Raw genomic sequence first — 13,580 nt, 5'->3', positions numbered from 1 at the left:
ATGGAAAAGCTGCCTATGGAAAAAGTGGGAGTTGGTGTTAACTGACAAATTAGCTTGCTGTCTAGTTTTGTTCTGAGACTTATCACCACATTGCTGGTGAACTATGAATGCAAGAATGACTTAGGGGGTTATTTTGTAAAGCTTTTTTTTTATGTGTGAAGCTGATTCTATACTTGAAAAAGGGCTTTTGTCAAATTGCACAGTCATATAGGCATGTACAAAAGAAACAAATAGAAAGAGCAAACCTTCTTTTATAGCACCTGTGTCTAGGCATTCCCGAAAGCGTAGTTTCTGCAGAACAGAGGTGGGGTTGTGATATATATGTGTGTTTTATAAATTACATAGGTACTTGTACACATTTACAGTGAGATTGGCTAAAAGAACCTATTACTCAATTGAAATTCAGCTGTAATCGCTGGTTTTGATGTTTTCTGATTTTTTTGTTGATCTGTGTTGCGTAATAAAAATGAAAGTTACAAAAAAAAAGTTGCTGTCCAGCAAAAACATTTATTTCAACTTACTAGGGAGTGTCAAGCAAACGTAGAGGCTGACTACACTTTACCAGTCAATTTTCAGCCCGCAGCGGCCATTTTGAAGTGGCCTCTGACATGGGAACTTACCAGGTATAGGACCTAACCCTGATGAGGTCTTTAACTTTTAAAAGGCAAATATTTGCCAGCTACTTTCTAATAGATTATGACAAGGCTGGTTCTTAACCTCTGTGCTCCAATTACTAGATGGAAAGGATGGATCCACAATAGAAGTGAAAGAATTCTGTAATTTATTACCTTTCTCAGAAAACCAGATCTGCTGACGCTTCACCTGTCCCTAAAGCGAGGGAGACAACATGGAACAGGAAAACAAAATGCTTCCTGAGAATGTGACCTTTTTCCTGAGGACTATGGCCTTTTCTTTGTATAACTATAACAAAAAGCTTCAAACAATGTGCCCAATAAGGACCCAAGAAATGCATGTTCCATTTCTCCTTTGCCTACCCATACTGTCAGCTCCATATATAATCTTCAGATGCCCTGTATTTTCTGTGAACTACCCCTAAATAATAAATGCCTATAAAAATAGAAGTAAAAAAAGAAATAAGGTGGTAAGTTCCCAGGATTTTCCATGGGAGGAAAATAAAATAGCAAATACATGTTACCTGCAAAAGGAGTTAAGTGGGCAATAGGAAGGCTGTCCATTCTTACTTCTGCTCTGAACTGGAAGAAATATATTTGGGATAGAGGCTTTGGAGAGACAAATAAAACTGTGTACCAAGAGGAGTGAGTTATCAATTGGGGTAGAAGAGGATACAGAACCAAACTCCGTATGGGGGTGCATAAGCAGGCTCCATCTCCAGTATGCCTCAAATATCTTTTTAAGTGCCCACCAGCACCAGGTCATATACTGCGGACTTGTCCTAATGCGAGAGCATTTTAGAAAAGTATACAGTTTCAAGTGTGCTGGCTACCAGGCCTGTCAATCCCCTGGGATCCAGAAATGTTTTGTCTTTTTAACAGAGCTATTCCAGGACTGATGCAAGCACAAACCACATTGGCCCTCCATTGATGCTAGGTGCTGATTGGAAGGCTGTGGGTGTTCCTTCCATACACAAATGGTGAGCTAAGTTATGCTACATTTATCATATGGAAAAGCTAACAGCCATCAGACAAAACTCCCTACTGAAATGGGAAAAAGTGTGGTCTTCTATATAGGAGATGGACTTTGCTTGAAAAGGCCTATGGATTATTGTTCTGCACCAGTGACATCAGTGGGACAGGGGTTGTTATTCTACTGTATATCAAAATGTTTAAAATGAATGTTTATTATACTAGGATATATCTATATATATATATAGGTATCTCACTTACCCCCATTTACAAAGCCATGCTAGCGGGTGTCAGTGCAGTAATGCCAACACAGCCCATTCACTTTGAATGGGTTGTGTAGGCATTGCCGCATGGCTTTGTAAACAGGGGGGTTAATTAAAAGTTGTCATTTGTTGAAGACTGTAAATCTGTATGCTATTCTACAGAAAGATATAACTTCTTACGCTGTTGTTGATTTTGTGGAAAGATTGGCAAATCTTTGACAACATTTTATTTTGCCAATAAAGACCTTCTTTAAATAAAAGTTTAAAAAAATATCTTTAAACATACTGAACAGCATCCAGATAGCCCTTTTTATAGCAGTAGATATTTAGCAAGACATGACTTTTAGGGAGGGAATTATCAACGTGCACTATGGTTAAGATGTGTTATTTTACTGTTAACCCCAGTTATTAGTATCTAGGCCTCTTTGAATAAAATAAGACCTGTGCACAGGTTAGTGGTAAAACAGTACTTAATAGCAGCCCACATTGATAACTAACCCCCTTAGTTGCTATTTTCTTCCTAGAGGTCAAAAATGCCAGGGACAAATTGATCCTTTAATGAATATTCACACCCTCATAATTACTTGTAATGACCACAGTAGGTACAGTATTATTATCTTTCTGGTCTGGTTAGCACAAATCTCAATTCATTACTTACCAAGTTTTAATGAGAGCAGATATAACAGAAATATGTACTTTGAGTCAAAGGACTAGTTTAAACATCTGAGCAAAACTCATCCAGGATGGATGCCTTGTTGAACACCAAGTATCAGTACATATACAATCTCTAAAGGACAGGATATCAACTTAGAATAAACTTGAAACCTGCAATACAAATGTACTTGGATGTCTTGATAAACTTCATCTGGTAATTTAGTTGTTAAGGATCTGTCAGTTAATTACAAGTGCAAAGGGAATTAGCCATCTCAGATGCAGCATTAATTAATTCCCTTACCATTAGATATATTAAATCTCATGTGGCTGGATTTGAAGTGGGCGGAAAACCTCAGTGTGCTGTTCCCTCGAGCACAGATGCAGTAGGTTAGCAAAAGTGGCGATGTCTTTGCAGATTTTTATTGCCTAAATGAAATTGGGAATTGATGACTACACCTGTGGCAATCTATATTAAATTTCTAGCTCTATAAGTACAAGACACGCTCATTTTTTAAAGCGACGACTATAGCATTCCATATGGAAAAATGTGCTTCTATAATGTGTCAGCCAAGTTCCTTAGTGACCCTTTTACTAAAGCTTAGTGTGTGCTAAATGCTGCATGTCTTATTTTCTACCTATGGACCACATGGCACTTAGCACACATTAATGTCTGATAGGGCACACTAAGCTTTAGTAAAAGGACCCTTTAAAGAGGTATTATGTCTTTGTAGAACTTCAATATCTTCATAGAACTTTGAAGTATTCATTAGACCGAGTCATTTTCAGTCTTACTATCAACGACTGCCAGCAGTGGCTAGTCTTAGTAAGAAGATTTTCTGTACATTTCATCCAGAAGATGAGGTCTATGTGTTATAAGGCATGGTGTTAATGCCCGTGTTAAACATGCTTTAACTCTCATTAATACTGATGATAGCACTCATATATTAACTATTAAGTATATTAACATGTTCTATTTATTTGGGCATTAATTTGCCCAACAGCTGTCAAATGTCAAGGCTAATGTGCATGTAAAGGAGTTTACAGTTAAATAAAAGAAATAGCTTGATTAGATATCAGTGCTACACATACTAACCATTGTATATTTCTTTGAGAGTTAACTTGATCCACCTAAAGTAGAAAAATTAACTCCATGAGGAATCCTATAAACTCAATTTAGGGGCTTCAGGCCCAATACTTTCAACCCCTGAATAGCTCAATGGGTCATCACCACTGCTACCACTGCATGGTTCCTGAAGGGTCTCTGGGCACCCTCTTCTTTAAAACATCCAAGGCCCCTTCCTTGCTGTTTACTACAACCCAAAACTTACTTTGGTATGCAGGTCATAGTGTCAGTGACACCATTTTGATGTTGGCACTGCTACCACTGGCAAAAAAAGAAACTGGTTCCCTCATAACAATGGAGATTCAGAAGACATTTTAGAGGGGTAAGCAGAGTTGGGGGTTAGGAGACTCTTTTACTGTTGCAGGAGACTTAGGAGCTGAAGTCATTGGGTATTTTAGGGAAGGTGGTATCTGAGAGGGCTTCAACTAACTTAGATGTTTTGGGGCTTAGATAGTACAGGAGAATCCATGGGCCCATGGGTATTTTAGGTGATCAGAGGCTTTTTGATGTCATGGGGCCCAAAGGTTATTAGATATTTTGGGCTGGATGTTTATGAGGGTGGTTGGGGTGGAGATAGGCTCTTGAATGTTTCAAGGAATGGAATACCTGTAAAACATTTTGGTGTCAAGGGAGAATTGGATATGGAGGGAGGGTTATGGCCTGGGGACCCTTAGCTTTATCTTCATGAGAAGGGAGAGCTTCCAGATTTGTAGATATCCTCCACCTTTTGATAAGCACTATTTAACCCATATTATCCTGAAATGAAATAAAAGTGGGAGGACGACCAAGGATTCCAAAGACTGAAAGGATATATAAGAATAAAGATGTTTATTGAGGTATAAAGACTCGACACAACGTCGTGTTTTGGCCGTTAGGCCTGCATCAGGAGTCTATAATCAAATTTTGAATACATAAATTATAAAAACAATATAAAAGTAGACAACATATACATACGTTTAAATATTTAAAATTAATTTTATAATTTTAAATGTTATTATATAAAAAAGTATGTATAATAACAAATTAGATGCATTTAAGAATGAATATGAATTTAAACGGATGATTAAATTTTTAAGAAAATAAAACATTTAAATTCATCAAAAAATAAAATAAAACCTTCCATATTTAAAAATATGTAAAGACAAAAAATGGTGTGCTTGTATAAAAATGATGTACATATAAATAAATAACAATATGTAAATGAATTCTCATGTCTACACAAAGTAAGAAAGCAATGTGGATTGGATACATTAAACATGGATAACCAAATGCATTCAAAGGTGAATTTATACACATTAAAAATTAAATGAATCCTCTCATATATTAAAAAAAAGGGGGGTCAAACAATGAATAAATATATAAACACATAAAATGGTGTGCTTATATAAATTCTACTCTCAAAAAATGGTTTGAAAAATAAATCCAATACAATGGTGTGACACCCTGTAACTCATTAATCCACAATCGGGATCATCTCCAATAAATAACAAGGAACCTCAAACCTCCTCATGGAGAGCACATTGCTACTATAGCTTGGTTCACCATTTAAATAAGGAGTAGAGTACTATCACTGGTTCCGGTGAGGAAAAGAAGAGAAAAAAAGCCAACCGCAAAAACTCAAACTTACTTGAGAAAACCGGATGGCATAAAACTCTCCTTCCCCTTCACTATCTAAAGAGTTAAACCAGGTGAGTTAAACCAGGTGAACCACCCCTCTTATAATGTATCCCCCCACAACTACTCATCCATTAATTAAAACCCGGACCTACATACTGAAAAAAACCCCTGTTATACAGACTGAAACCCAAAACTAGAGGAACATCGCAGGATTATTCAACCCCCATGAAATGTACGCTGTCTTCAAAAACTGCAGGCTTAATCCACCTACATAATCTTAGCACAAATCAATTTGTTCACGTCCTCTTTTCACAACAATAGTCACTTATCTGTATGTCGAGAACTCGGGGCTCAGCTAGTTATACGTATCCAGGCTGATGATAATCCAATGTGGAGTAGATACCCAACTGTTCAGTTATCTGAAACACCATCCGTGTCTCCCTTCAACAAGTGCGCCTTGTTTCGCCAAAATCCAGGCTGCTTCAGGAAGGTTCCTGTCTCGGATCCTAATATGGACCTCTCAGAAATAACCGAACTGTCTCCAACTTAATCACAGCGTGCACTGTCAAAATGGCGCAGATGAGAAAGACGCCGGCCGGAGATTTAAACCCAACCGCGTCACACCTTCTGAATAAGGACGCCCCGCCCCAGAAACAGGCTGCTCCAATCAATTCATTCCAGCCCAGCCTCTGGGAGTGGCTACCTAAACGTTAATAATAAGCATTCCATTCAATGTTACGATTTAAACCCTTAGGTTCCACAGTCTGTAATAAATGGATCCAATGTTGTTCTTTTCTCCATAGAATGGTTTTAATATCCCCCCCTCTCTTACCCAATGTCACTTGGTCAATCACCATACAGGTTAATTGATCGAATTGATGTTGAAAATGAACACAATGGCGTGTCATCGGTGCTTCTAACCTGTTTCTGGGGCGGGGCGTCCTTATTCAGAAGGTGTGACGCGGTTGGGTTTAAATCTCCGGCCGGCGTCTTTCTCATCTGCGCCATTTTGACAGTGCACGCTGTGATTAAGTTGGAGACAGTTCGGTTATTTCTGAGAGGTCCATATTAGGATCCGAGACAGGAACCTTCCTGAAGCAGCCTGGATTTTGGCGAAACAAGGCGCACTTGTTGAAAGGAGACACGGATGGTGTTTCAGATAACTGAACAGTTGGGTATCTACTCCACATTGGATTATCATCAGCCTGGATACGTATAACTAGCTGAGCCCCATGTTCTCGACATACAGATAAGTGACTATTGTTGTGAAAAGAGGACGTGAATAAATTGATTTGTGCTAAGATTATGTAGGTGGATTAAGCCTGCAGTTTTTGAAGACAGCGTACATTTCATGGGGGTTGAATAATCCTGCGATGTTCCTCTAGTTTTGGGTTTCAGTCTGTATAACAGGGGTTTTTTTCAGTATGTAGGTCCGGGTTTTAATTAATGGATGAGTAGTTGTGGGGGGATACATTATAAGAGGGGTGGTTCACCTGGTTTAACTCACCTGGTTTAACTCTTTAGATAGTGAAGGGGAAGGAGAGTTTTTATGCCATCCGGTTTTCTCAAGTAAGTTTGAGTTTTTGCGGTTGGCTTTTTTTCTCTTCTTTTCCTCACCGGAACCAGTGATAGTACTCTACTCCTTATTTAAATGGTGAACCAAGCTATAGTAGCAATGTGCTCTCCATGAGGAGGTTTGAGGTTCCTTGTTATTTATTGGAGATGATCCCGATTGTGGATTAATGAGTTACAGGGTGTCACACCATTGTATTGGATTTATTTTTCAAACCATTTTTTGAGAGTAGAATTTTTATTATACGGGTTTTGGAAATTCCCTGTTTTGGCTTATAGAGTGCTTATATAAATACAATTTGTACATGAATAAATACAAATATGTCAAAGAATTCTCATGTCTAAACACATAAAAGATTATAGCACATATATGCATGTGTTTGAAAAAATAAAAATTAAATGAAAGCGATCAATTAATGGCAGATTCAGAAAATTGACGAAAGAAATTAATAAATAGCAGACTCAAAAAATTGATAATGAGTGTGGTAACACTGACCTTAATGCCGAATGCTTTTGAGAACTATTTGATGAAGGCAAATCCTCAACAAAGGGAGGTCTGGTTAAGAGGTGAAACAATAATAAAAAAAAGTGAGTGAAGCAGCAAGATGAGTGAACATGAATTCTAGCTATATGTTGATTGTTAGAAAAATGATTAAAAAATGACCCAAAGCCAGTGAATGTAATGCACATATATATCTCTCTCATCATCAAAGGGCTGGAAATAGTGGTAAACTGGAGCCCTGATTGGGAAAATATGTGGAAAAACATATTGCAAAGTGCCCAAATGAAATATTAAAACATGCACAAAATATGCACTTATATAAAATAAACAATTGGATAAAGGACTGAACTTGCTGAGCACAAGAGCAATCTGTGCAGAACAGATCCACAACCTCTATATTTTAAACTGGCACAGTACAAAGTTAAGGGTGAAAATGTAAGCTGAAAACAAGAAGAAACTTATGAAAAAAACTGGAGCGATTTTTACAGAAAATGGGCTTAAATAGGTAAAAACTGATGTGAATATGTGGCCACATAAAATGATACAGAAAAAGCTTAAAACATTTACCTTTAGAAAGACCGTTGTGAAGGTGAGCGTGCTTCGTTGTCTCCTCTGACACAACACTTGTATAGAATGCTGCAATAAGCAAATAGTGTTCATATTTAAACGTATATAAATGTTGTCTACTTTTATATTATTTTTATAATTTATGTATTCAAAATTTGATTATAGACTCCTGATGCAGGCCTAACGGCCGAAACACGACGTTGTGCCGAGTCTTTATACCTCAATAAACATCTTTATTATTATATATCCTTTCAGTCTTTGGAATCCTTGGTCGTCCTCCCACTTTTATTTCATTTCTTGTTGTTGTCCGTGGGGCGTCTAGAGTTCTCCGCCTTCTGGCGGATATTTTTTCTCTATACATACCCATGTTATCCTGCCATATGTCTCAGGTTCAATTAACACGGGCTGCAGGAGACAATGTAAAACATCACAGCATTAAAGTGGTCATGTTCAGGTTAATCTGGCCATTGTAACACTGCCACGTTTTTCATCTCATTAGTTTAGTATATTATGGATTTAAAGCCTGATATACTGTCTACATTAAAATGGGTAAATATTGGCTTTAATGTGGCTTACTACATACATCCCAATGTGTTTTACAATGTAATCCTATTTAGCATATGTTCAGCTGCCTCCAAATTGGGTAACTTGGCAATACATTTTGGCATCCAAAATGTGTGAAAGCTTCCAAGGACAGCAGGAGTAATGAGCAATGTCATTTTCAACATCAACAAATTCTAACGAGGTAGACTGACACACAAGTAGACAGAGTGATTTGCTCCAAGTCACACAGTAAAAAGAATTCAGTGCTCCAGTGGATCTTTCATTTCAATCTTAAAAGATGGAACAATTCAAGCAGAACTGAACAAAGTATTCCACTTTTCTGAGGCCCAGTGTATGCTTTCACATGAAAACAACAGGAACATGTTGCATAAGAAAAGCATGTTATCTAGTTCTAAAACTGTTTCATAAGCAGAATCCACTGCATTGCAGGGTTAGTATTCATCTGTCGTTACACAAACAAAGGAAACAAAAGCCAGAGGTAGGCGAGCATGTTGACTGATTTTGTTCCAAAGTGAAAAACCAAGCTGCTTATCATCCCTATTGTCAGTGACACACTTTCAGAACTATAGCAACAGATATAAATTGGAATCTCTGGGGATAAGTGATGTTATTAGATTAGTCATTTTAAATTTATATTAAAAGAGCTATTTGGCTCAAAAAAAATCACATTTAGATTATAGGAAAATATACAAGAGTGATGTACAGTCACCCACATTGCTTTATTAATCCCATGAAGGTTTTTCAGACAGCAATAATTTAATACAAAGTACATGGTAAGCATTTTCCTTATAGATACAAAATTAGGAAAAATGCTTCATTACATCAGGCCCTAAGTATCTAGAATTCATCAACTGCAATTGTGTAAATATACATAGGATTATATTTATAATCAATGTTACTATGGAAGAAATGAGAGTGAAGACCACGCAAAGTGGAGGAACACCAGCCCCTATGACAATAACCATGCAACCAAGCAATAGGGTGTGGGGATGGCACGTCCAAAAACCCACAAGACGGACTAAAAGATATTGGTGTACAAGGTTTATTGAAGGAATGCCAACAGACTCTACATAGAACTGTGTTTTGGCGCTTAGGTGCCTGCCTCAAGAGTCAAGAATGATGATATGTGAGTAAACCAACACTATGCGCTTTACTTTCAATATCCATAAATCTGATAGCAAAAAACAGCATTGGAACAATGGAGCTGAAAATAACATGGGTCAAACTTCTGAGCAAGCTTTCGGCAATTCCAAAAAGGGAATACGATAAAACAAGGGAAAGAAATAAATAAAGAAAACTAGCTTCTAACCCATAGTAAAACAACATGTGTTTTGCTGCAGGAAAATTTACTATGGGATTTACTAACCTACAATACCTCAGTACAGCAGGTTGATGTGAGGGAACCTGGCCAGGCAGTTACTGGGAAGGAGTCCCTTTGAAGATATACAGTGAAGAGTGCAGTTTAAAGGAAGCCCTCTATAACAGTAAAAGAACTCCCTAACCCCCCCCCCCCCCCCCCAACTCTGCTTACCACTCTAAAAAGTCTTCTGAACGTCACGTTCTACATCTACTACTACTACTAATAGCATTTATATAGCGGTACCAGATGCACGCAGCGCTGTACATTTGACACAGAGAGACAGTCCTCTACCATCGTCCTTTATGGACCCAATAAATTCTTGGAAGAATGGTTTAACTAACAACAATTCATATTGGTCTTCTCACCTGGCACTCTCCAATATATTACTAAAAATCTGGGTAATTTATACACAAAAAACAACAATTGACCCCTAACATACTCCCATCTGCTAATATACCACCATGTATCAACCATAGCAGGTTCCTTCAGACCCACTTAGTGTCTCAATCCAGCCCATGTGGTTGGATCATATTCTACGTGTAAATGAACCATTGTTCTTTCCGAACCAAAACATCACTGAGTGAACCCCCTCTCTCCAAACAGATCTATAGCACTACTGAATATTGTAACTCTCCTATATATGACATTCGAATGTCCCAATTTACATATGTTTTTTGGTCTGGCTATTTTACTTATTACAGAAGAATTATCCATTATAATTGTTATACGGAAATTTTGAGCAATTCCATTCCCTTTATCTGATGCAATTGACATTAGATCATCAATTTGCCTATTGGAAAACTAAAGTCCGATTAGCAAGAATTGATCCTGCATAGATATTCAGTGCTAATAGAGAACCCTGTCTCTTTCACACATGCAGAACATAGACAGATCTCACCAGGTACAGAATAAGTAATCCTAAACTAAAAATGGAAATATGTACACAAATATTAAATTGAACCTCCAAAAAGCCTAACTTTGCATATAATGCAACAACCAGGGAAAAAGAAGAAGTGACACATCATCCTCTGCTGTGCAAAATATAAAGATAATGGATGTAAATTTCAAAAACGGATATATTCCAATCACTACATTACAAATTAACAAATAAAACACAAATGGAAATTAAGTTACTCCACTTTGATACAATTTTTGACTAACTTTCGAAGACCAAAACCTCTTTTCTTAGGTCGGGACAGGATACCATAACAGCAGTATACTGTCCCAACCTGAGGAAGGAGGCTTTGACCACCAAAAGCTTCTAGCCAAAGCCTCCTTCCTCAGGTTGGGACAGTTTTATTGGACTAAATATCCATTTCTTTCTTATATATTAACCTTTAAAGTGGACTAGCATGGCTACCACATTACATCATCCTAAATAAAAAATGTATTTTCCTACTTTATTTGTCTGGCCACTTACTCCCCCCTCCCACCCCCCCCCCCCCCCCCCCCCACCCCACACAGAACTTTTTACAAAGCCGCGTGGCAATGCCAACACAGCCCATTCACTTGAATGGACTGTGTCTGCATTACTGCACCTCTAGCTGCTAGCGTGGCTTTGTAAAAAGGTGGGGGGGGGGGGTCAATTTTTCTGTGTTGACCCCAGTCTCTGGTTACTGCTTTGTCTTCTTTTCATTCTCTTTCCAAAGGTCTCCTGTCCATCTGTCTTCTTCATCTTCTCTACTACATCCAGCTCCAACACTGATCTGTTCGTTTTAGCTTTCATTCATTCATATTATCCAGTATCTCCCTCTTGTTACTGCATCTGCCTACAGCTTTCCATCTCTTTCCCTCATCCTGGCCCTCCCATTCTCCTTCCTCTTATCCCTAGTCTTTCATTAACTGTTCCCCCACCCCCACCCCACCCCACCATCCAGCTTCTTTCTCTCTGCCACCTGCTATCCAGCAGCCCATCTCTCTCTCTCTCTCTCTACTACATGCCATCCAGCAGCTCCTTTGTGTCTGTCTCTCTCTCACCATCCATCCAGCATCTCCTCTCTTGTTTCTCTCTCTCTCTCTTCGCCATACCACATCATTTCTCTTGTCTCTCTCCACCCACCACACCATCTAGCATTGCCCTCTGCCCCTGACATGCAGCATTTCTCCTGCCTCTCTCTTCCCTCTTCCCCCTGCATCATTCAGCATTGCCCATGTTTCTCTCCCTCCCCATGCAATATTTCCCCTGTCTTCTTCTCCATCCAGCATTGCCCCATCTTTTTCTCTCCCCCATGCAGTATTGCCCCTTTCTCTCTTTCTCTACTCCCCATGCAGGATTGCCTCTGTCTCTCTCTTTCTCCCCATGCTAGCATCTGTGTCTTTACCCCATTGCTCCACTTGTCTGTCTCTATCCCACCTAGCATTGCCCCTGTCTCTTTCTCTCTATCCCCGGCACTAATCCTGTCTCTCTCCCTGCCCCCCCCCCCCCCCGGCATTGTTCCTATCTCTCTTCAGGCACTGCTCTTATTTCTCTCCCCTTCCTCAGGCCACCCACCACCATTCAGCAGTTTTTTTTCTCTCCCTTTGGTTACCATCTCTTCAGGCCCACGGTCTTAATTCTACAACAAAGCCACATGGGACTGCGGCTCTCAGCATGCTGCAGCTGCTTCCTCCAGGCCAGCCCCACCTCCTTTGAAAGAGGAAGTTAAAGGCATTTGGAGGAAATGGGGTCGGCCTAGAGGAAGCAGCTGCAGCATGCCAAGAGCCGCGGTCCCGTGCAGCTTTGCTGTAGAATTAGGACCACAGCCTGGCAGAGATAGCAATTAAAGGAAGAGTACAGAAACCACTGTTTGCTTGTGGGCAGCTTATGGGGGAGAGATGGGGGCAGCACTAGGAAGGCAGCAAGTGGGGAAAGTTGTTGTTTGGGTTGTCTCCCCAATCCTGTTATATCAGGCGCCTATGGACTAGGTCTAGAATTTCTCCCCTTCATCAGTTCCTGAACCAGCTGCTCCACTTCTCATTCCTTTTCCAGCTTCCTATTCTGCCTGTTTTTCTCCTACTTTCTAGGCCCCATTTGCACTCTCTATACTCATTCTCTTCCCAGCCTTATCTACCTTCTTCTGCTTCTCATTCCCTCACTAGATCCAGCTACTTTCCTGTCAGTCATTCCATCTTCTCCAGTCCCTTTCTTATATCTTACCCCATACAGCTTCACATTGCCTCTTTTACCTCCCCCATTGCTACCCTCTCTCATCTCCATCAAAAGACCTTTAACTTTCCTTTGTCTCTCACTCTCTCCATAGCCCTCTTTCCCTTTCAACTGCTTCTTTTAAGCCACTTTCCTTTATTATATTTCTGCAATCTCACAGCCTTAATTATACCCCTTATTCAATCACTTAGTCCCTATTGTCCTGCTAATCCCTGATCAGTTTCTTAGCCTGCACTATACCCCACCTAATCCCTAAATCCCCACTCTTCCACACTATCCAACCCTTGAGTCCTCATTCACAATTCCATCCAAGCCCTGAGACCTCATTTACACTCCCCAATACTTAGCCAATCTTACAGTCTGTTTTCTTCAGGCCTACCTCCCACCTAAATCTGAGTTCCTGCTGTCCCACATCCCCATGTTCCCAGTATATGCCCTCCTGCCTCCTTCTCCCTTTTGCCAGAACCCACCCATCTACTTCCTTCTCCAATATTCATTGTCGCCACCTTTCCTCCTACTTACTCAAGCATCCATCCATATGCCCCTCCCTTTCCACCTTTTCCTGAATATGCCCTTGCTTTCTCCTCCTCCACAACAGCTGTCCTCCTC

Source organism: Microcaecilia unicolor, chromosome 2 (assembly GCF_901765095.1).
Source record: "Microcaecilia unicolor chromosome 2, aMicUni1.1, whole genome shotgun sequence".
Lineage (NCBI taxonomy): Eukaryota > Metazoa > Chordata > Amphibia > Gymnophiona > Siphonopidae > Microcaecilia > Microcaecilia unicolor.
Note: the sequence above shows the minus strand (reverse complement) of the source record.